The sequence below is a fragment of the Moschus berezovskii genome, chromosome X (genome assembly GCF_049115385.1).
Source record: "Moschus berezovskii isolate FMDL1 chromosome X, NW_MosBer_1.0, whole genome shotgun sequence".
In the NCBI taxonomy this organism is placed as follows: Eukaryota; Metazoa; Chordata; class Mammalia; order Artiodactyla; family Moschidae; genus Moschus; species Moschus berezovskii.
The window spans coordinates 93,397,477-93,422,020 of record NC_142488.1 but is presented as its reverse complement, the minus strand read 5'-3'; positions in this window follow the sequence as shown (position 1 = coordinate 93,422,020).

Below are 24,544 nucleotides of genomic sequence, written 5' to 3'. Positions count from 1 at the left end.
CAGCTAGTCAAAGCTATGGTTTTTCCAGTCTTATGTATGGATATGAGAGTTGGACTGTAAAGAAAGCTGGGCACCAAAGAATTGACGCTTTTGAACTGTGGTGTTGGAGAAGACTCTTGAGAGTCCCTTGGTCTTCAAGGATATCCAACCAGTACATCCTAAGGGAAATCAGTCCTGAATATTCATTAGCAGGACTGATGCTGAAGCTGAAACTCCAATACTTTGGCTACCTGATGCAAAGAACTGACTCATTGGAAAAGACCCTGATGCTGGGAAAGATTGAAGGCGGGAGGAGAAGGGGACGACAGAGGATGAGATGGTTGGATTGCATCACCATCTTGATGGACATGAGTTTGAGCAAGTTCTGGGAGCTGGTGTTGAACAGGGAAGCCTGGTGTGCTGCAGTCCATGGTGTTGCAAAGAGTCGGACATCACTGTGTGACTGAACTGAACTGAACTGAGCCCAAAGCCCCAGGCAAAGTATGATTATCTTCCAGGAACTGAAGGAAAAGGCCAGATCTCTTTTTTTGAACAAGTTTAGATTTTCTACTCCACAGAGATGCAGAGATGTGAATCAACTTGTCAGAGGTTGCAGATCTAGGACATGTAAACTCTATTCAACCTCCCTCTAGTAGCCATGCTTTTATTTTCCATTATATTCCTTGTGTTTCTGACAAATGATTGCAATTTAGTGTGCTATAAAATGATGTGTAGTTTTATTCATAGATCAAAGAAGGGCTTGACTAGAGGTTAAAAATGGATAGAAATCTACTCCTCCATCTAACTTTTCCCTCCCACTGTTCTCCTTGAACCCTGACCAAGGTCTACATTGGGAAAAATGTAAAGTGATTGAGGGATAACACACACACACACACACACACACGCACACACACACGCGCACACACACACACAGAGTTTTCTCACAGTGGGCTATATACTAACCTCCACTCTTGTTGCTCAGACTCATAAATACACATATACACATACACATGCGCAAGTATGTCTGCACCCACATCCCTCCTCACACACACACACACACACTCACACGTATTCTCACAGTGGGCTGTATGCTATATTCTCCATGGCCTAAATTAGGGAAATTCCTTCTTCTTTGTTAAATAAAAGTTGAAAATTCTTCCCAGGGTCATTAAAAAAATATGAAGCTTTTTTTTTTTTAGGTAATTAATTTATTTTTTATTGGAGGCAAATTATTTTACAATATTATATTGGTTGGTTTTGCCATACATTGATATGAATTTGCCCCGGGTTTACATAAGTTCCCCCTCCTGAACCGCCCTCCCACCTCCCTCCTCCCTTTATCCTCCCTCTGGGTCATCCCCGCATGCCAGCCCCGAGCATCCTATAACATGCATTGACTAGTGATTCGTTTCACATATGACAACATATGTGTTTCAATGCCATTCTCCCAAATCATCCCACCCTCACCCTCTCCCATAGAGTCCCAAAGACTGTTCTATACATCTGTGTCTCTTTTGCTGTCTCGTATACAGAGTTATCATTTGCATCTTTCTAAATTCCATACATATGCGTTAGTATACTGTGTTGGTGTTTTTCTTTCTGGCTTACTTCACTCTGTATAATAGGCTCCAGTCATGAAGACAAATTAGTATTCATATCATTTGAGGAAATTGAAGACAAGGGTTTGTGAAGTTATATTATCTTCCTGGATCTCCTCAGATCACAATGCAGTCAGTGATCCCATTCACCTGTGTAGTCCTAGGGGCTGAAATGTTTGTTCATGTGTGTATGCTCGCGCATGCATGCTTCGTTGTGTCAAATTCTTTGCACCCCCATGGAGTATAACCCTCCAGGCTCCTCTTTCCATGAATTTTTCTGGGCAAGAATACTGGAGCAGCTTTTCCATTTCCTCCTCCAGAGGATCTTCCTGACCCAGGATTTGAACCCGCATTTCTTGCAACTCCTGCATTGGCAGGTAGATTCTTTACCACTCTGCCGCATGGGAAGCCTAGGGGCTGGAGAAAGGAGTGAAAAAAATGGTAAGTATGAAGAAGAGAGAAAAATAGGGAAGGAAGACAGGAGAGACACTCTGAAACTCTGAAATAATCTGCACCTGTTCAGAAGTGGGGAAACAGAATTCAAAGGTCCACATCACACAGAAGGGCACCCAAAGCTTAAATAAACCAGAGCAAACTTGGGGTAGATTTAACAAAATGAAGGTAGGGAGTTTGATACACCCCAATATTTTGTTATATCTTTCTAATAGAAGGGGGAATATAATGCAAAATACAGCTAATTTATTGAAGAAGCTATCAGTAGAAACAACACTAGCCTTAGAGTCAGGTACACCAGAGTTTAAACCCCAGACATTCTAATAGCTATGTGACCACAGAAAAATTCTATACCTTCTCTAACCTTCAGTGTCTTCACCTGTGCAATTAGTGCTAACAATAGAACAAGTCTCATAGGACATTTACAGTGAGTGATTAAATAAATGTTTAGCATAGTGTCTTGCACAAGGCAGACATTCAATAAATGTGAGTTATAATAATGATGATGATGATATGTATTGTTTTTATCCAAAAGTTGAAGATAACTGTCCTGGCTATCATAGTGTTATGGCAACATTTCTTGCTATACCAAATGTGAAAATACCATGAAGTGCATTACCAGGTCTTTGAGTTCTGTGTTGCCTCTAATCCTTATTTGACAGTGTTCAATAGTCCATGAAAGGCTGATGACTGGAGTGTGTACTGAGTCATTCCTTATGATGTGATGAAAACATTAGCAAAATTTTGCTGTCCTGCTCAGTGCAATGGAAACAGCTTACATCATGGGAGTCATACATACAGATGTGAATCCTAGATATGCCACTTTGAAGTTGAATGACCTACACATTTTCCTAGAGAAAATGTAAAATGCTTAAACTGTCTGAGACTCAGTCTTATTTCTGTAAAACAGGGGTAATAGCACATATCTTGTAAGTTATAGAAATTTATTTATGAAAATGAATGCCTTCATTTGAACAGCTAAAAAGGAAAAAAGGCTATGACATATCACAGTGTATCACTTTCTTTTGCCCCTCAGGGTTCCCAGAAGCTAAAGAATGAGCATTTTCTTTAACAAATAAGCAATAGATACAATGGAGAAGGAAATGACAACCCATTCCAGTATTCTTGCCTGGGAATCCCATGGACAGAGGAGCCTGGTCAGATACCATCCGTGAAGTCAGGAAGTTTGGGACATGATTGAGCACAAGCATGACAGAAATCACTTGTCATGCACATACATAATGTGTATATGTATAAAAATATATATACGCACACTGGAAAGATTCTTTATCCCCATTGAATGATGTTTGCCCTCCTAGTTAAAATCAACTGACCATAGATATATGTGTTTTTTTTCTAGGCTCTCAGTTCTATTCTATTGATCTATATGTCTATAGTCATGCCACTATCACATTGTGAAAGTGTTAGTTGCTCAGTCCTGTCCGACTCTTTGTGATCCCATGAACTGTAGCCCACCAGGCTCCTCTGTCCATGGGATTCTCCAGGCAAGTGGATTACTGGAGTGAGTTGCCTTTCCCTTCTCCAGGGGATCTTCCTGACCCAGGGATCAAACCCAGGTCTGCATTGCATGTGAACTCTTTATCATCTAACCCGCCAGGGAAGCCCATGACACTGTAGCTTCATAGTAAGCTTTGAAATCAGAAAGTGTGAATCCTCCAAACGTGTTCATTAACAAAATTATTTTCTTTATTCAGAGCCCCTTGTAATTCCACAATAATTTTCAAATTAACCTTTCTGCAAAAAAGGGGAAGTTGGAATTTTGATAGGTAATGCATTGAATATGCACATCAACTTGAGAATTGTTATCAACATTAAGTCTTCCAGTTATTTTCATTTATGTAGGTCTTTTGAAATTTCTTTAAATGAAGTTTTACAGTATCCAGTGTATAATTCTTACACTTCTTTGGTATTCCTAAGGATTTTGTTTGTTTTCATGCTACTACTGATGAGATTTTTTCTTAATTTTGTTTTCAGATCATTCATTGCTATTGTATATTGATCTTTCACCTTGCAACATTGATGAATGTTAGTTATCTCTAATAAATTTTTAGTGGATTCCTACATATTTTCTGTATAGAAGATCATGTCATTGAAAGTAGTTTTATTTATTTACCAATCTGGTTATTTTATTTCATTTTTTTTTTTGCCCAATTGCCCATTTACTACCCTGTACCTCCAATAAAATGTTTAAAAGAAATAGAAAGTGTGGGCATTCTTACCTTGTTCTTGACATTCATGGAAAACTTTTTAGCTTTTCACCATTAAGTATTCTCCTAGCACTGGTTTTTCATAGATTACTTTTATCAGAATGAGGAAATTCCTTTGTATTCTTAGTTTATTGAGTGTTTCTTTTTTTTATCATGAAAGGGTATTGAGGTTTGCAAATGTTTTTTCTGTGTCTGTTGAGATGATAATGTTGGTTTTTTTCTCTTTATTCTATTCATGTTACAAAAGTACAGCAGTCAAGACTGAGTGATCCTGGCATGAGAATAGACAAAAAGATTAATGGAATAGATTTGAGAGTCCAGAATAAATTCCATATATCTATGGACAATTGATTTTTTATTAAGTTGCTAAAACCATTCAATGAGGAATGAATGGTGTTTTCAACAAATGGCATTAGAACAACTGGATATCCACATGTGGAAACTTGAATTTGAACACTTATCTCACACCATATATAAAACTTTAACCCCAAAATACACACACACACACACACACACATGATATCAACTAAAATTATAAGACTCATAGAAGAAAACATAGGTGTATATCTTTGTGACCTTGGATTAGGCAGTAGATTTTAGGTGTGAAACCTAAAACACAAGCAACCAAAGAAATGGTAGATAAACTAGGCTTCACCAAAATGTACAACTTCTGTGTGAACAAAGGATACAATGAAAAAATTTTAAAAAAGCTCACAGAATGCGAAGAAAAAACTGCAAGTCATATATCTGGAATATATTAAGAACTCTTACAAATCAACAAAAGATAACCCAGTTTTTTAAAGGACAAAGGATTTGAATACACATTTCTCCAAAGAAGATATACTAATGATCGATAAGCACATGAAAAGATGCTCAATATTTAGTTCAGTTCAGTCACTCAGTCATGTCCAACTCTTTGTGACCCCATGGACTGCAGCATGCCAGGCCTCCCTGTCTATCACCAACTCCCAGAGTTTACTCAATATTATCAGTTACCAAAACCACTCTGAGATACCATTTCACATCACTTAGAATAGCTATAATTAATTTTAAAAAATAAAAAAAAATTAGAGAATTCCCTGCCAGTCCAGTAATCAGGACTCTTTGGGGTCACTGCCATATCAGAATTTGATTCCTGGTTAGAAAACTAAAATCCCACAAGCTACATAGCACAATCATAATTTTTTAATAAAAAAATAGCAAGTATTCATGAGAATATGGAGAAATTAGAAACCTAATGTATTGCTGATAGGAAAGTGAAATGGTACAGCCATTATGGAAAATGGTTTGGCAATTCCTCGAAAAGCTAAACCTATAGTTATTATATGACCCAGAAATTATCCTCTAGATATATACTCAGGAGAAATGAAAATGTATATCTATACAAACACCCATATATAAATATTCACAGCAACATTATTCATAATAGTCAAAAAGTGGAAATAAGCAAAATGCCCCAATGAACAGGAAAAAATGTGTTGTATTCACACAGTATAGTGTTATTCAGTCATAAAAAGGAATGGAATACTCATACATGGTACAACATGTGGATGAACCTTGAAAATATAATACCAAGTGAAAGTAAGGCACAAAATGCCACATATTGTATGATTCCTTTTATATGACATGTTCAGAATACTCAGTACATGAGACAGGATGTAGATTAGTGGTTGCCAGGGTTTGAGAAGGAAAGGGAAAATAGGGAGTGACTGCTTAATGCATGTGGGATTTCTTTTGGGGGTGATGAAAATGTTTTGGAATTAAGAAGTGGTGAGGACTTCACAGTCTAATGAATATACTAAAACTACTGAGTTTTACATTTTAAAGTGGCACATTTTATAATCTGTGAATTATAGATCAATAAAAGTTGGCTTTAAATCTTAGCTATTTTAGAAAAATATTAAATCCTGCTTTAAGTTAGACAAAATATATGTGTGTGTACGTGTCTGTCTGTGCACATGTGTGCATGCGTGTGCATGCTCAGCCACTCGGTCATGTCTGATTCTTTGTGACTCCATGGATTGCAGCCCACCAGGCTCCTCTGTCCATGAAATTTCCCAGGCAAGAATACCAGAGCAGATTGCCATTTCATACTCCAAAGGATCTTCCCCACCAAGAATTAAACTCAGGTCTCTTGCATCTCCTGTTTTGGCAGGTGAATTTTTTACCACTGTGCCACCTGGGAAGCGTGTGTGTGTGTGTGTGTGTATGTGTGTACACATACCCATGCAAACAGAACAAAATCTAACACATGTCCTATGTCAGGTGTTTCTGTGATACTTTAAGCTGCGCAGCCATTCATTCACAAGTTGTAGCATCTTAAAGTTGCAGGGATCTCCTGAGGATACTAGCCCAGGTCAGATCAATACAGACTGTTGTACCTTTCTTTCTTCTATGACAAGAAGATGCAAGAATGTCTTATTTCCAGGAGGGGCAGTAGAGAGCAGAGTACAATGGTTGCGTACCTCCAGGGTGAACTGAGATGAAACCTTAGCCTCAAGGTTAAGCCACATTCAATTCCAGCTAGAACTGCTTATCTATTTACCTCCACTTTATAAAATTCCTCCACTTAAGATGACACAAAAGCCTATGTATTCAGTTGCACACATCCTTTTTTAAAAAAATTTGTTTATTTTAATTGGAGGCTAATTACTTTACATTATTGTATTGGTTTTGCCATACATTGGGAAATTTGATATGCATATTTTGTCTGTTGTGTAGCAGTAATTAATTGTACTTGGAAAATGGCCCATTTTATGCTTCTCTGAATTCTCAGTGATCGTTTACTCTCCTCTAAATCAAACTACTTTCCCTTAGCATAGTCATTCCCCTACCTCACAACTGCCTCAATAGAAATAGAAGCACTATAAGGAGGGTTTCCAGTACAGCTTTTAGTGTTGATGTGGCTCCTACAGAATTTCTGGTCTACCTGGAACTGTGGGAACCAGAGCTGGGCAGTGCATGCATCATATAAAGAAAAGGGTTCATGTTTTGTTCCTTTTTTTTTTCTAAGAATGGAATGCAAAGCTAATTCCAGAGGATAAGTGACAAATACTTTTTGAGATAGCAGGTGATAGAAATTTCTACAGAACTTCCCTGGTGGCTCAGATGGTAAAGAATCTGCATGCAATGTGGGAGACCTGGGTTCAATACATGGACTTGATCCCTGGGTCAGGAAGATCCCCTGGAGGAGGGCATGGCATCCCATTCCAGTATTCTTGCCTGAAGAATTCCATGGACAGAGGAGCCTGGTGGGCTACAGTCCCAGAAGTCACAAAGAGTTGAACACGACAGAGCAACTACACCTTCATGGGGACCCATGAGAATCAAAATGTCCTTTTGAAGTTAAAAAAAAAATGCCCTTTTTAACTCTGAGTTTCAATGTTATCTTCCTCCTTATTGTATGGTACATCCACATATATCTTATAGAATTTTTATCTTTTAGTGGCCCTTTCAATTTCCTCTTTCTGCCTCCCTCCCTTCATTTTAATTTTTAATTTATCTTTCTCTATTTTCTATTCTCTGTTTCTTTGATAAAGCACAGTTTATAATTCTTTCATTTTTACTTTTTAGACAGGTGTTTCTTTTTATTATTTTAATATAACAACCAAACTTTTCCTTGCCTACAGATTATGTTGATAGGCTAATTTTTTTGTTTTGATTTTATTTATTTATTTTTTAAACAGGCTTTTAAAAACTAGGTCTGCATACTTCTCTTGATCAGTCCCTTTCTTTCTGGCTTTACTAGTCTGCTCTCTGGTTCTACCTGTAATTCTTGGCTGGATTCCCCACTTAATCCTGCTACTGGTCACCTACTAGGAAAAATCCCCTTAGGGTTTCTTTCACTTTGAAACATTTTGTGTGTGTGTGTCTTGCCTCAGAGTCACAGAAATTTGGAGCCTAAGTAAAGGCAATATAGTTTCAAGTTCAGGGTGTCTTCCTGAGCATAATTTGAAATGACTCCTAGAAAAACCTCTGATCATGTGTTCCCAAATATTTACATATATTTTGATCTGCAGGCTTTCCTTCTGCCATCTACACTTTGAAAGTAGAGTGCTTCATAAAGCATCAAACTGAATATAAGAAAATCAATAAGCAATCTGTGTGATAATTAATTAAGCTGCCAGAATGAATTACTGTTTCTTCCCTTCCTGATTTGGGTCAGAGTCGCATTTGATTTGGGAAGTTGTCCATTTTTAATTATGGTTTGTTCTGTGTTCTTTTGATGTGATTGGAATCAATGACTGACAAGAAAAATCACGTTATGGTAGAAAATTATGGGTAAGTGTAATATGGCAAAGGTGTAGTTTGAAAGAAGTTATTTCCAAGACAGGGCTGATATCAGGGTGAGGTAGAGGGGGAGAAAATTCTCTCTTCACATCTTTTGTCCAGACCACGATGAAACCAACTGTGTTCTCCATGCGTTGTTCTCAGTCTGTGTATATTCATTCAGAAAACATATAGTGAGCAAATACACTGTGTCAGGCATTGTACAATAAATTAGGAAAGAAAGCTCAGTCGTGTCCGACTCTTTGCGACCCCATGGACTATACAGTCCATAGAATTCTCTAGGCCAGAATACTGGAGTGGGTAGCCTTTCCCTTCTCCGGCGGATCATCCCAACCCAGGGATCAAGTCCAGGTCTCCTGCATTGTAGGCAGATTCTTTACCAGCTGAGCCACAAGGAAAGCCCAAGAATACTGAAGTGGGTAGCCTATCCCTTCTCCAGCAAATTTACCCGACCCAGGAATCGAACTGGGGTCGCCTGCATTGCAGGCAGATTCTTTACCAACTGAGCTGTCAGGGAAGCCCAATAAATTAGGGGTGCAAACATGTACATGACTGTCATGATCCCTGAGAGAACTAATAGTCTAAAAAGAAAGACCAACATTAACAGTCATATACAGATTTCATTCATTATAATTTTAAGTTCTTCAGCAGTATATTTCATCTAACTGGATTTTTCCACAACTTTAAGATCACTACTATTCAAAGTAAAACCTGAAAAATCTTTCTGTATGTAATAAAGGCTGAATATATAAGTAAATAATGGATAAAATTATTCCTTCTCAGGGATGTAGTGAGGGGCTTTAGATGACCCCAGTTTGGGGTCTAGAGTATCAGACAGGATGTTCTAACCAAAGAAAGTCTTCAGTAGTATAATGCAGCTAATTTCCTAATCCCACTCTCAGCTTCCCTGATGTTTATCTTACTTTGTGAGACCAGTCCTCATTGAACATCGCTTGAACACTAACTGGTAATAATGATCAAGAACAGGCTATTTTGGTAGTTAATGAACGCTGGAAGGGAGAGGTGGAAGTGATGACAGACCTAGTTCTCTGGCAGAGAGGCATTCTTTTAAAAAATTATTTTTAATTGAAGGATAATTGCTTTACAATATTGTGTTGATTTCTACCATACATCAACATGAATCAGTCATAGGTATACATATGTCCCCTCCCTCTTGAACTTCTCTCTCACCTCCCACCCCATCCTACCACTCTAGGTTGTCACAGAGAACAAGGTTGAACTCCCTATGTCATACAGCAAATTTCCACTGGCTATCTATTTTACACATGGTAATGTATTTGTTTCCATGCTACTGGCAGAATGGCATTCTTAACATAAATGATTTTTCTAGACTGATTGGTGTTAAAGGTATCAAATGGAATTATGGAGGCTGGAGAGTTCAACAAGTGAATAGGTTCCTATTTATTCTGGGTGGTATAGGTATTAGCAGCCTGAAGGCAGGGGGCCTGGAGCAGATCTCTTCAGGCATAAGATTCTGTGGAGTTTGACTTGCTGAGATGCTAGAAGAATGGCTGAATGCCAACTTCACTTTCCTTAAATGAACATTTAAAGAACACTTGCTGGTGCCAATTTATTTTTAGCTCTGTGGGCCTTCCTATGTATATGTCACATAGACAGGGAAATTACTTATATCTGATGCAAGGGTCTCAGCCTAAATGTGCTCACAGTTTTCATAACTCGATTTAGCATTATTATACTCAATTTAGAGAATGAGTAACTGCCGCCTTTCTTTCCCCTATGGGCATGTGATTAATTTGCTTCATAGTAAAAATGCCTTCAACACAGACCCAAGCTCCAATGGTCTCCCAGAAGTTTAGGTTTTAAATCTGGGTAGAGTTTATTTGGCACTACCTCACTAAACTTGGATAAGTCAAGTTTGAAAAGTAAGATCTTTTCCTATCAGCAAGGGCAGGACAAGCCTAAAATAAGCACAAGAGTTTACCTAGCATCTATGCCAGACTGATACCAAATGCTGGTTGACCAACATACCTTTGTGCATGAGAATGCTACATTTTAATGATTAGCCCCATTTTAGAATAAGTAGCATATAGGTGATGGACAGGGAGGCCTGGCGTGCTGTGATTCATGGGGTCGCAAAGAGTCAGACACGACTGAGCGACTGAACTGAACTGAACTGAGAGTCTTTCTGAGGTCTTTTGGGGATAACATTTGTGGGGGGAATGCCCACACATTTGCATATAAGCTGTCATCAGTATCTACTTCATCTGGGCAATATTAAACATCTATGATCTGAGGTATATTCAGATATTTGTATAACCAGTATAAAGCATATGTAAATGTATCTGTGGTTATTGGAGCATGACTGTATGTGGTGATAGTTGTCTTTTCCTCTATTTCTGGCAATGACTGTGCCATTCCAAGAGTCTTAGTGATCATGACCTTCTATCTAGCCTATCTGAAAACAATTAGGCATTACTGCTTAAGTGGTATGGTTCAGAAAGGGACGGGTACATGATTCAAAGAACCAAATCAGGTTCTCTTTCTTTACTTTGTGAGACAGTGTACTGTGGTCAAAAGCAACATGGACTCATGTGACTTGGGTTTGAATCATGGATCCACAGGTTACTAACCTCCCTATGTCTCAGTATCCTCATCTGTAAAATGGAGATTAATGATAGTACCAATCGCATAGGTAGTTGTGAGGATTAGGAAAATTAATCCATGTAAAATACTAGTACAGTACCTGAAACATTGATATCACTCAGTGAATGTTACCTGTTATTGTCCTTCAAATAAGGGCCCCCTCCCACTTTTTACCCTCTTTACCACTGCGGTAATTCAAGTCACTTTCACCTTTTGCCCAAATTCATTCTCAGCAGTATAACAAGTGTAATCTTAAAACATAAATCCTATCAAGGTGTCTTCCTATTTAAAAAAAAAAATAAAAGCTTCCAGTGGCTTCCCCATGACTTAGAATAAAACTCAAAGTTCTTTCCCTGGTCTACAGAGCTTTAGGTGATCTGACACATCCTCCCTCTTAGATCTCCTATTCTGGTGCTTCTCCCTTTCTCACTGAACTCCAGCTCTGCTTGCCTGCTTGCTGTTACTGCAATTGTACAAACACATCCTACTTTATAGACTTTGCATAAGGTATTTCTTGTGCCTGAACAATCTTCCCTTTGATCTTTATGTGACTTTGCTCTTTGTCATTTTACCTCATTGGAGAGGTCTTTTGGACCACCAACTCTGAAAGAACCACCTAGGCACTACCCACCTATCAGCCTGTTTAAAATTTTTTGCATAGCATGTACCAATCTTATAGGCTTTTGTTTGTTTGTTTACAGTCTGTCTCCTCTTACTAGAATGTAATATTTATGAGAACAGGGTTATTGTTCACTACTTTTTTCATTTCATATTTATTTATTGAGGGCCTACTATGTACCAGGGTGTGTTCTATGGCCCTGGAGATATTGCAGGAGACAATAGAAGTAAAAATCACTGCTCTCTTGAAGCTTATTTTCTAGTATGTTTAAACAGTAAGAAAACAAATTGTAAACTATATCTATACCAGAGATGGAATAGCAGGAAAGGAGGGTAATGAATGCCCTATGATGGTAGTCATGGTGATGGTGATGTGTATGTGTGTGTGAGGCAGATTTTTAAAAGATTGTTAGGAAATGCCACAATGATGTGAAAACATTTGAGAAAAGACACGAGAGTTGAGGGCTGGAGCCATCTATATTTTTGGGGAAAGATCAAATATAAATACCCAGATATGGGACACACAGAGTATATTCAAAGAATATCAAGGAAACCAGTGTGGCTGTAGTGGAGTAAGTAGATGAGCCTGTGAGTGATGGGAGGGGAGGTCATATCACATAGAGCATGGTAGGTCATGGTAAAGTCTCTGGATTTTCTCCCAAGTTACATGGAGTGCTAGTGGCTCGATTTGAATATACGAGTTACATGGCTTTGGCTTGCTTCGTAGCTCAGCTGGTAAAGAATCTGCCTGCAATGGAGGAGACCCCAGTTCGATTCCTGGGTCAGGAATATCCACTGGAGAAGGGATGGCTACCCACTCCAGTATTCTTGGGCTTCCCTTGTGGCTCAACTGTTGAAGAATATGCCTGCAATGTTGAAGACCTGGGCTCAATCCCTGGGGATTGAACTTTCCTGGAGAAGGGAAAGGTTACCCACTCCAGTATTCTGGCCTGGAAAATTCCATGGACAGTCCACGGGATCGCAAAGAGTCGACACGACTGAGTGACCTTCACTTCACTTCATTTCATGGCTTACATATTTTAGAAGCAGCAATCTGACTTCTAGATGGAGGGTAAGATAGAGGAAGAGAGACTTATAGGCCCTTGTAATAATATAGTGCAGGAGATGGTGGGGATATAATTTTGGTGGTAATAGAGGAGGCAGTAAGAGGTGCTCAGAGTAAAGTCTGCATGTATTTAAAAGCACAGACAACAGTATTTGCTGATGGATTGGGATGAGGGATGTGGGAGAAAGTTAAAAAAGATGAGGGCATTTTTTTTCTGCTAGCAAATGAAAGAATGAAGTTACCATTTACTATGATGAGGAAGACTGTGAGAAGTTTCTGGGAATGGAGGAATTTTGAAGACAATCTTTTTATTATTATTATTTTTTATACAGTTAAAAGTATTTTTATTAAAAAAGCACAAATGCAAAGAAATGAACAGAGGAAAATTTATGCGTCGAACCTGGTCCAGGTTTGAAGACAATCTTAAACATATTTGGTTCGACATCTTTTAGACTTCATTTTGAGACACAAATTAGATGTCTTTGGTGCCTATAACAATGCAAACATAGGGTTAGTATGCAATAAATATTTTAACTGAATAAATGAATACCCTTTAAGTTCCTTCTACCTCCTCTCAGTCACAACCACTTCATATTACCAAGTCACTATGCTCTCTCTCCATGGATTCTCACATATGATGTCAAGTGAGACTTTTAGAAACTTTATAACTTCCTTTGACCTCTGTCTAAGGCATCTCTACTTATTGTCACCCATTCTGTTTTCCAGGAGTATCAAGAAAGCATTGTTTGCTCTGATTTCCCTTATTTGGGGAAGGAAAACAACCAGGAAGCCTGTTATTAATCTTCCATCAATACTTACAGTGTGAACTATGCCATCTTCTTTGATTATTCAGAGAAGACTAATTACACTGATTAGACTAATGAACTCAGTTTGCAGTTGTTCTTGTAATGAGATGATCTGTCCAAATTTCCCTTGCAGTTGTTAAAATACCTCCTCAATCCAGGTTTTATAGCAAAGCCAGAAAATTCCAGAATATCTGTGAAGTTGACTAGTGATAATAAATATGTATGTGTGTACATGCGTGGGCTTATAGGCTCTGGGTACATAAATATATCCCTGGAGAAGGAAATGGCAACCTACTCCAATCTTCTTGCCTGGAAAATCCCATGGACTAAGGAGCCTAGCAGGCTACAGTTCGTGGGTTCTTAAAGAGTCAGACATGACTGTGTTACTGAGCACATAAATATGTAAAACTGGTATGCACACCCATTTTTGCAACTTGATGGTGGACAAGGCAGAGCAGACGTGCTGGGTCCAAAATAGACACTTAATGAGAGTGAGTGTATTCTACAGATATATGACAGAGATTTACATACTAGCACCAGCACAAACCCTTGCAACCTGATGGCAGGCAGAGTGACCCAAGTTTAGTGCTGCCATTATTAGGGTTACCTGGAAGATTAAGAAACTTCCTATGGTACATATATACAATAGAATATTACTCAGCCATAAAAGGGAACACATTTGAATCAGTTCTAATGAGGTAGATGAACTGAGAACCTATTATACAGAGTGAAGTAAGTCAGAAATAGAAAGACAAATATTGTATTCTAATACATATACACAGAATCTAGAAAACTGGTACTGAAGAATTTCTCTACAGAGCAGCAGTGGAGAAACAGACATTGAGAATAGACTTATGGACATGGGGAGGGGGAGGGGAGGGGGAGATGTATGGAAAGAATAACATGGAAACTTACATTGCCATATGTAAAATAGCCAATGGAAATTTGCTGTATGGCTCAGGAAACTCAAACAGGGGCTCTGTATCAACCTAGAGGGGTGGGATGGGGCGGGAGATGAGAGGGAGGTTCAAAAGGGACGGGATGTATGTACACCTATGGCTGATTCATGTTGAGGTTTGACAGAAAAGAGCAAAATTCTATAAAGCACTTATCCTTCAATAAAAAATAAATAAATTTTAAAAAAGAAACTTACTGATTCCTTAGTAAAAGGCAAATGATGATTCTTTTGTTTAGGATGTTTTTTAAATGCTTAGGTAGAAGTCTGTTCTGGTGGGTTCTTTTTCTGAAAGGATTGCTTTAATCACTAATCACTAGAAGTGACCCAGAAGCTCTAGTACCTGGGGTGACTATAGTATAAAGTTGGCAAACAATATTTCTGTCATAGAAGAGTCTGAGCCTCAGGGCCTCTCTCTCCATTGGTGTGTTCTAGGGCAACTGAGAGTTGCAGGTTGAAGAGAACTGAAAGCTTCCTCTGAGACCTGCCCAGTAGCACCAGCTCTTGGCCCAGAAAAGTGTCTTATGCCATGAAAGATGAGTCATTGGATATAATTATTTTATTTCCACAAAGAGAAATAATTATGGATCACCATCTCCTACTTATATGAAGCTCTGTTTTGGAGAAAAATTAAAAAAGAAAACCAGTGAGGAAGCTTTATAGCAGATATTGGAGACAGAGTTATTTTATTATGGGTGTTTGTGGGGGGGAAGGGGTGGTAAAAGATCTAATTAAAGAATATAAGAATTGGGAAGTAAAATTTCAAATTTATTTTGAAATCTGGTGAGTATAGCTGAATGGACAGTGACTATAAATGTGAATAGTGATGAAAAAAGGGCTAGAGTTCTTAGTTGGACTGTGGAGGAAGGGCTCCTTGGTGCCTGGTCAATGACTGATGTTGCTGGAGGTCCAGAAGGGAAAGATTTATTTTAAATTTTTTTTGCATGACCAAAATATTATTTTGCATATTATGCTTGATTGAACATGATTCTTGGTTGAAAATAATTTTTCTTGATACAAATTAAGGCATTTTTATATCTGATTTCTATCTTTTTAAGCAAAACATTATCTATAATATTATTTGATATTTATTCCACATGGTGATCGTGAAACTATTGAAAGTTATATGAGTAACATTTCCCTGATATGAAATTTTCATTGTAGATAATGTTTGATTTATAACAGATTTCCTAATGTTTTATTATATTACTCCATGGTTGCTAATGAGTTTGATACCTTTGTATCAAAGTATCAAAAGAATCAAGTATAATTATCACCTTTGTAAATAATTTTTGCTTCTTGGGAGTTTGCCGAATCTTGCCTTATTCTTCTTATCCTAAACTTTCATCATGTCCTTTTTAGTTGTGGGCATGCACCAAATATATGCATTTGTATATATGTGAGCACATGTGTACACGTGTCTGTGTTCAGCATTTATTGATTCATTACTTTGGGCTCTATTAGAGATTTAGTTTGCAGTGATAAACAGACACAATCCGTTTTTCTAGAATTTACATCTCAGTGGTTGAAATTGACAATATGCCAGAAAGTAAATATAACAATAAAAAGTTGTGATAAATGTTATTGAATTTAATCTTCATACTTCAAGGCCTGGATGGATCCTACCACACTCTAGCACTTTTCATTACTCAAAATGATCTTCAGTCTTCATTATTATATTTATTTTTTGCTTCCTACAGCTGTACTCAAAGACTTTAACTTCCTTCTTCACAGCTATATTTGCAGGGGCTTTCTCAGTGTTCAATAATTATTAGTTAGGTAATTGATTGGATGAATTTTTTTCTTCATGTTATTTTAGCCTTGTTAAATGGGAAATACAGATGTTATTATACCCATCCTATAGATAAGGATATGAAGTTTTGGACTGGATATAAACTTGGGAATCAGAATAAAATAAAGACTCTCCTATGACTAATTATTATTATGCTTTATTGAATGCTTACTATACATAAGGCAATGTGCTAGTTTCCCTGTGTATACTATGTTGTTGAATTATCTGTACAATTCTGTGAAGTAAGTACTATCATTATCCCTTTTTATACATGAGGAGTCTGAGGTTAAGTGACTCATTCAAGGTCATACATCCAGGAAGTGACAGAGTCCAAAGTTAATTCCAATATCTGTTTTTAAAACCTCTGCTCTCTCTACTACACCAAGGCACTTGTCTGGAGCTATGAGGTTGCTTGAACTTTATCTGTACTATAAGAGTATGACAAATAGTGGGTTTCTGGCTTTTCCACTGCCATTTGGGCTCATTATTTTAGTTCAGATACTACGGAGAAAGAAACAAGAACCAGTAAGAGGAAGTTAGTTGTTCAAGCTTACATGGTCTATTATTGATAGAGCTAAGGCCAGAACTAGAGCTCCTGAATTGCAGTTCAGTTGTTTTTTTGTTTTTGTTTTTTTTTACACAACAATGTTATCTCCTCTGTTCTCTCAGTGACTTTCAAATTTAGCCCTTCCTAGAAAGGTTTGCTTTCTGAAAGGGGCTACAAATATTAAAGGCTCCTGTATTTTTGGCACCTTGACCAAGATGATTATATATATCCATATCTGGGCAGTTTCCAATTCTGTACTTTCTATTGAGGAGAAGGGAAATGGCCTGGGCAAAGTAGAAGGTAAGGTGTTCTCAGTCTGAAGACCTACCTTCAACTTCATAATCATGAAAATTAATAGCCAATTTGTGGAAGAGACATAGTCAAGAAGATCCAAAATAAAAACCTATAAAGACAACTGACAGAATGAGTTCACTGAAGTCTGACTAGTACAGATACAGTGAATAAGCAGCCTTTTTTAAATTGGAGGATAATTACTTTACAATATTGTGATGGTTTTTGACGTACATTGACATGAATCAATCATAGGTGCACATGTATCTCCAAATCCTGAACCCACCTCCCTCCCCACCCCATCCCTCTGGGTTGTCCCAAAGCACCGGCTTTGAGTGCCCTGCATCGAACTTATATTGGTAATCTATTTTACATATGGTAATATACATGTTTCAATACTATTCTCTGAAATCATCCCACCCTCATCTTCTCCCACCTAGTCCAAAAGTCTGTTCTTTACATCTGTGTCTCTTTTGCTGCCTTGTGTTTCAGTTCAGTTCATTTCAGTCGCTCAGTCGTGTCCGACTCTCCGCGACCCCATGAATCACAGCAAGCCAGGCCTCCCTGTCTATCACCAACTCCCGGAGTACACTCAAACTCATGTCCACAGAGTCGGTGATGCCATCCAGCCAGCTCATTCTCCGTCGTCCCCTTCTCCTCCTGCCCCCAAACTTTCCCAGCATCAGAGTCTTTTCCAGTGAGTCAACTGGCCGCATGAGGTGGCCAAAGTATTGGAGTTTCAGCTTTAGCATCAGTCCCTCCAATGAACACCAGGATTGATCTCCTTTAGAATGGACTGGTTGGATCTCCTTGCAGTCCAAGGGACTCTCAAGAGTCTTCTCCAACACCACAGTTCAAAAGCATCGATTCTTCGGCGATCAGCTTTCTTCACAGTCCAACTCTCACATCCATACATGACCACAGGAAAAACCATAGCCTTGACTAGACAGACCTTGGTTGGCAAAGCAATGTCTCTGCTTTATAATATACTATCAAGGTTGGTCATAACTTTCCTTCCAAGGAGCAAGCGTCTTTTAATTTCATGGCCGCAATCAGCATCTGCAGTGATTTTGGAGCCCAAGGGTTGTCATTACCATCATTCTAAATTCCATGTATATGTGTTAATATACTATATTGGTGTTTCTCTTTCTGACTTACTTCACTCTGTATATTAGGCTCTGGTTTCATCCACCTCATTAGAACTGACTCAAATGTATCCCTTTTTATAACTGAGTAATACTCCATTGTGTGTATGTACCACGACTTCCTTATGCATTCTGTCTGCCAATGGACATCTAAGTTGCTTCCATGTCCTAGTTATTTTAAACAGTGCTGTAATGAACACTGGGGTACAAGTGTCTCTTAGCATTCTGGTTTCCTTGGTGTGTCTGTCCAGCAATAGGATTTCTGACTCATATGGCAGTTCTATTTCCAGTTGTTTAGGAATCGCCACGATGTTTTCCATAGTGGCTATACTAGTTTGCATTCCCACTAATAGTGTAAGACAGTTCCCTTTTCTCCACACCCTCTCCAGCATTTATTGTTTGTAGACTTTTTCATGGCAGCCATTCAGACTGATTTGAGATGTTAGCTCACTGTGGTTTTGATTTGCATTTATCTAATAATGAGTGATGTTGAGCATATTTTCATGTGTTTATTGGCAATCTGTATGTCTTCTTTGGAGAAATGTCTGTTTGGTTCTTTTGCCCACTTTTTGATTGGGTTATTCATTTTTCTAGTATTGAACTATATGTGCTGCTTGTGTATTTTGGAGATTATTTGTCAATTGTTTCATTTGTATTATTTTCTCCCATTCTGAAGGCTGCCTTTTCACCTTACTTATACTTTCCTTCACTGTGCAAAAACTGAAAAAGTTTAATTAGGTCAATTTGTTTATTTTTGTTTTCATTTCCATTACACTGGGAGGTGGGTCATAGAAGATCTTGCTGTGATTTTTCTCAGAGAGTGTTTTGTCTATGTTTTTCTCTAAGAGTTTTATAGTTTCTGGTCTTACATTTTGATCTTTAATCCATTTTAAGTTTATTTTTGTGTATGATATTAGAAAGTGTTCTAGTTTTATTCTTTTACAGGTGGTTGACCAGTTTTTGCTGCAACACTTGTTAAAGAGATTGTCTTTTCTCCATTGTATATTTTTGCCTCCTTTATCAAAGATAAAGTGTCCATAAGTGCGTGGTTCTGTTTTGTTCCATTGATCTATATTTCTGTCGTTATGCAAGTACCATACTGTCAAAAGACTTTATGACTCTTTATGACTGTAGCTTTGTAGTATAGTCTGAAATCAGGTTGATTCCTTCAGTTCCATTCTTCTTTCTCAAGATATAAGCAACCTCTTTATTGGTGCAGATTTTGGAGGCTTCAAAGCATGGACAGGCCATCATTTTCTATTTCAAATATTTGTATATGACTTTTATTAAGTTTGATAATATAAGAGTACCTGGGGTAAGGAAATACAGAAAGTTAATGGCACAAACCATTTGTCACCAGTTCATTTATCAGTGCAACTATCACATAGAAAAATTTAAAGAATGTGACATAGAAGAACTAAATTTAGATGAGAGCAAGTATTTGTGGATAAGAGCTTGGCCTCTGGAGTCATTCTACCTACATTTAAAACCTGGATCTTCCATCTGCTACCTTCACAGCCATGGAGGAGTCACTTTTCCTTTCTGAGCCTCAGTTACTCTATCTATAATATGGGACTAATAGTAGTATCTACAGCCTAGGAGTTTTTTTTTTTACTATTAAATGAGATTATATAAAGAAATGTCTTAGAACAGTGTCTGGCATAATAGTAAATGGTAGCAATAGCTGTTGTTATATAGGAGCCAAGATCAGAAAATTAAAGCATGTTTCCTTATATTATAAAATGTAATTCAGTAAACATTTATTGTGCCCTCCTTCTAAGCCAAGCACTGAACTAGGCACAGGAAAGAAGGCTGAGATGCATCCCCTGCCCTCAAGAATTGTCCAGTTTAAGAGGCTACAGACTACCTATAAAGTAATTTATTTTCTCATTGAACATTTCCAACCACAGGCATTATTTGCCACCATTTATCTCCTTCTCTTTATTGCTTAGCTATTCAGCATTCAGAATGTTAAAGACCAGATGGCGTTAAGCTGCCTATTTTAGGACTGGTTGTAAAAGTTCATTCTTTATCTTACATTTAACACAGTGTCTTAATGAGAAAACTGTTCACAAAGCATTTACAATACTTAGTGGATACCTTGGGAAGGATATAAGAAGAAATGCAGCTATAGGGCTTTGGGGAAAGTTTCAGCCTTGAAATCAGAAAATTTGAGTTTGAGTCAGGGCTTTGCCATTGACTGGTTGAGTGACCTTGAATGAGTCATTTAACATCTGTGTTTCTGAGACCGTTAAATGGACTAGCAAATGGAAAGCAGATAGCTTCAAGAATTATCCTGTTATTCAGTCTTTCATTCATTAAGCATGAGTCAAAAGGGTCTCTGCTTTAAATGAGCTCATTTTCTTTGAGGGAGTGAAAAAAGGTATTCCATGAAAATAGAAATCAAAAGAAAACTTAAGTAGCAATATTTATATCAGAAAAAATGTACTTTAAAAGAAAAGCTGTTAATAAAAGACAAAGAAAGACAGTTACATAATGATAAAGGATCAATCCAAGAAGATCTAACAATTGTAAATATATATGCTCCTAACATAGGAGAATCTAAATATATAAGGCAAATATTAACAGAAATAAAAGGATAAATAGAAAGCAAATGAATAATAGTAGGGGACTTTAAGATCCCACTTATATCAATGGACAGATCATCCAGGCAGAAAATCAATAAAGAAAATATAGCTTTAAATGATATATTAGACCAAATAAATTTAATTAATATGTGTGTGTATATATATATATACACATATATGGCATTCCACCTGAAATTGGCACAATACAATTTCTTCTTAAGTGCACATGGAACACTCACCAGGATAGATCACATACTAGGGTACAAAACAAGGTTTGGCAAATTTAAGAAAATTAAAATTAAAATAAGCCATCTTTTCTGAACACAAAGCTATAAGGCTGGAAATCAACTACAAGAAAAAACTTCAAAGAACACAAAAATGTGGGAACTAAGCAATATGCTACTAAACAACAAATAGATCAATGAAAAAAGTCAAAGAGAGAAAAAAAATACCTAGAGACAAATGAAAATGAAAACTTGATGATGCAAAACCTATGAGACATAGCAAAAGCAGTTCTAAGAGAGAAGTTTATAGGATACAAACTCAACTCCAGAAATATAAGACAATTCTCAAACAACCGAAATTTGCACCTAAAAGAACTAGAGAAAATAGAACAAATGAAATCTAAAGTTAGTAGAAAGAAAGAAGTCATAAAGATCAGAGAAGAAATAAATGAAATAGAATCTAAAAAAAATCAGTGACATGAAAAGCTGGCTCTTTGAAAAGATCTAATTTTCTTTGAGTAGATTCAGAAACATATAAAAGTCATAACTTGCTTCCCATTCTCCTATCCCCTACCATGTCACCAAAATTTTATTTTTTTCAAGTTTATCATTGACTTTATTGTCAATAAATCCTATGGTCATTTCCAGATCCTCATTTTATGTGGCTTTTAAATAATATTCTACATACTTGGCCAGTTTCTCTTTGACACAATATTTTCCATACTTCTGTGACACTTTCTTCTAGTTTCCTTTAAAGCTGCTTTTCTCAGACTCTTTTAGAGCCCCTCCTCTATTATCTACAAATTATATGACAGGTGTCCTCAAGTTTTAGTCATATATATGTTAGTCTCTCAGTTGTGTCTGACTCTTTGTGACCCCATGGAGTGTAGCCCACCAGGCTCCTCTGTCAATTGACTTCTCCAGGCAAGAATAGCAGAGTGGGTAGACATTCCCTTCTTTGGGGGATCTTCCCAACCCAGAAATCGAACCCAAGTCTCCCACATTAACTGAATCCAGAACATACACTCTTTCTTCCAACCCAATATCTATTTGCCTGAATGATGAATTGAATAATTTCATGTCTTTCTTCGAAACTCCTTAATAGGTCTACATTGCCTTTAGAATAAAGACCCCAAATCATTAACTTGCCCCAATTTCATCCTTTACCTTTCTCCCTATTGCTCTACCGTCCTCATTCTATAAACATAATGGGCTTCCTGTCTTCAGTGCTTTCATGCATGCTTTTTCTCTATCTCCTTCACTTTTCAGGTTATAATTTAAGTATCATTTCTATGAGAAATCCTTCCCTAACCAACCCTTGACCTAACAGGTTAGTCTACATATTTTATGTAGAACTTGGCACTTTGCCTTTGTTCCCACTGAGCCCATTTCATTATATATTCAGTGTTTGTTCACCATATTAACAGTAAGTCCATTGAGGGCAGGGATTGTATGTATCTTATTCACCAATCACAATAGCTAGTTAGTTCAGTTGCTCAGTCGTGTCCGATGCTTTGTGACCATATGGACTACAGCATGGCAGCCCTTCCTGTCCATCACCAACTCCCGGAGCTTGCTCAAACTCATATCCATCAAGTCAGTGATGCCATCCAGCCATCTCATCCTCTGTCATCCCCGTCTCCTCCTGCCTTCAATCTTTCCCAGCATTAGGGGATTTTCCAATGAGTTAGTCCTTCACATCAGCTGGCCAAAGTGTTGGAACCTCAGCTTCAGCATCAGTCCTTCCAATGAATATTCAGGACTTAATATTGAGGAGTACATTTTTCAAAAAGGCAAAATGGTTGTCTGAGGAGGCCTTACAAATAGCTGTGAAAAGAAGAGAACTAAAGGCAAAGGAGAATAGAAAAGATATACCCATCTGAATGCAGAGTTCCAAAGAATATCAAGGAGAGATAAGAAAGCCTTCCTCAGTGATTGATGCAAAGAAATAGAGGAAAACAATAGAATGGGAAAGATTAGAGATATCGTCAAGAAAATTAGAGATACCAAGGGAGCATTTCATGCAAAGATGGGCTCAATAAAGGACAGAAGCAGTATGGACCTAATAGAAGCAGAAGATATTAAGAAGAGGTGGCAAGAATACACAGAAAAACCATACAAAAAAGATCTTAATGACCCAGATAACCATGATAGTGTGATCACTCACCTAGAGTCAGACATCCTAGAGTGTGAAGTCAAGTAGGCCTTAGGAAGCATCACTACAAACTAAGCTAGTGGAGGTGATATAATTCCAGTTGAGCTATTTCAGATCCTAAAAGATGATGCTGTTAAAGTGCTGCACTCAATATGCTAGCAAATTTGGAAAACTCAGCAGTGGCCACAGGACTAGAAAAGGTCAGTTTTCGTTCCAATCCCAAAGAAAGGCAATGCTGAAGAATGTTCAAACTACCACACAATTGCACTCATCTCACATACTAGCAAATTAATGCTCAAAATTCTCCAAGTGAGGCTTCAATAGTACATGAACCGAGAACTTCCATATGTTCAAGCTGGATTTAGAAAAGGCAGAGGAACCAGAATTCAAGTTGTCAACATCCATTGGCTCATCAAAAAGCAAGAGAGTTCCAGAAAAACATCTACTACTGTTTTATTGACTATGCCAAAGCCTTTGACTGTGTGGATCACAGCAAACTGGAAAATTGTTAAAGAGATGGGAATACCAGACCAATTGCAATACCTGGCATATATGCAAATACTTGATAAAAATTAATCTAACACAAATGTACATAGCAACATCATTTATAATAGCCAAAGAATAGAAATTAACCACATGTCCATCATCTTATGAATGGATAAAAATTAGTAGTATATCCATATAATGGAACATTATCTATCCATTTAAAGAATAAAGTATTGATTCATGTTACAGCACAAATGAACCTTGAAAACACTATGAAAAATGAAATAAGGCAGTCACAAGAAAACACACATTGTATGGTTCTATTTGAGAAGAAATGTCCAAAATTGGCATATCCATAGAGATAGAAAGTAGATTAGTGTTTACCAGAGGCTAGATAGAGGGGGGAATATGAGTATGAGGTTACTTTTTTGTTCTAATATTTAGATAGTGGTGATGGGCCCACAACTCTGTAAATATAATAAAAACTACTGAAATGTATACTTTAAATGAGTGGGTTTATAGTATGGGAATTACATCTTGATAAAGTTCTTAAAAGTGCATGTATATAATGTAAACCACATATCAATGTGAAACAATATAAACAATGTAAACTGACACTGAGTGTTTTTTAGTTTGCTGGAGGGTGAAGAAACAGTAAATAATAAAGGTTCTTCTTAGGAATTGCACCTATTCCATGC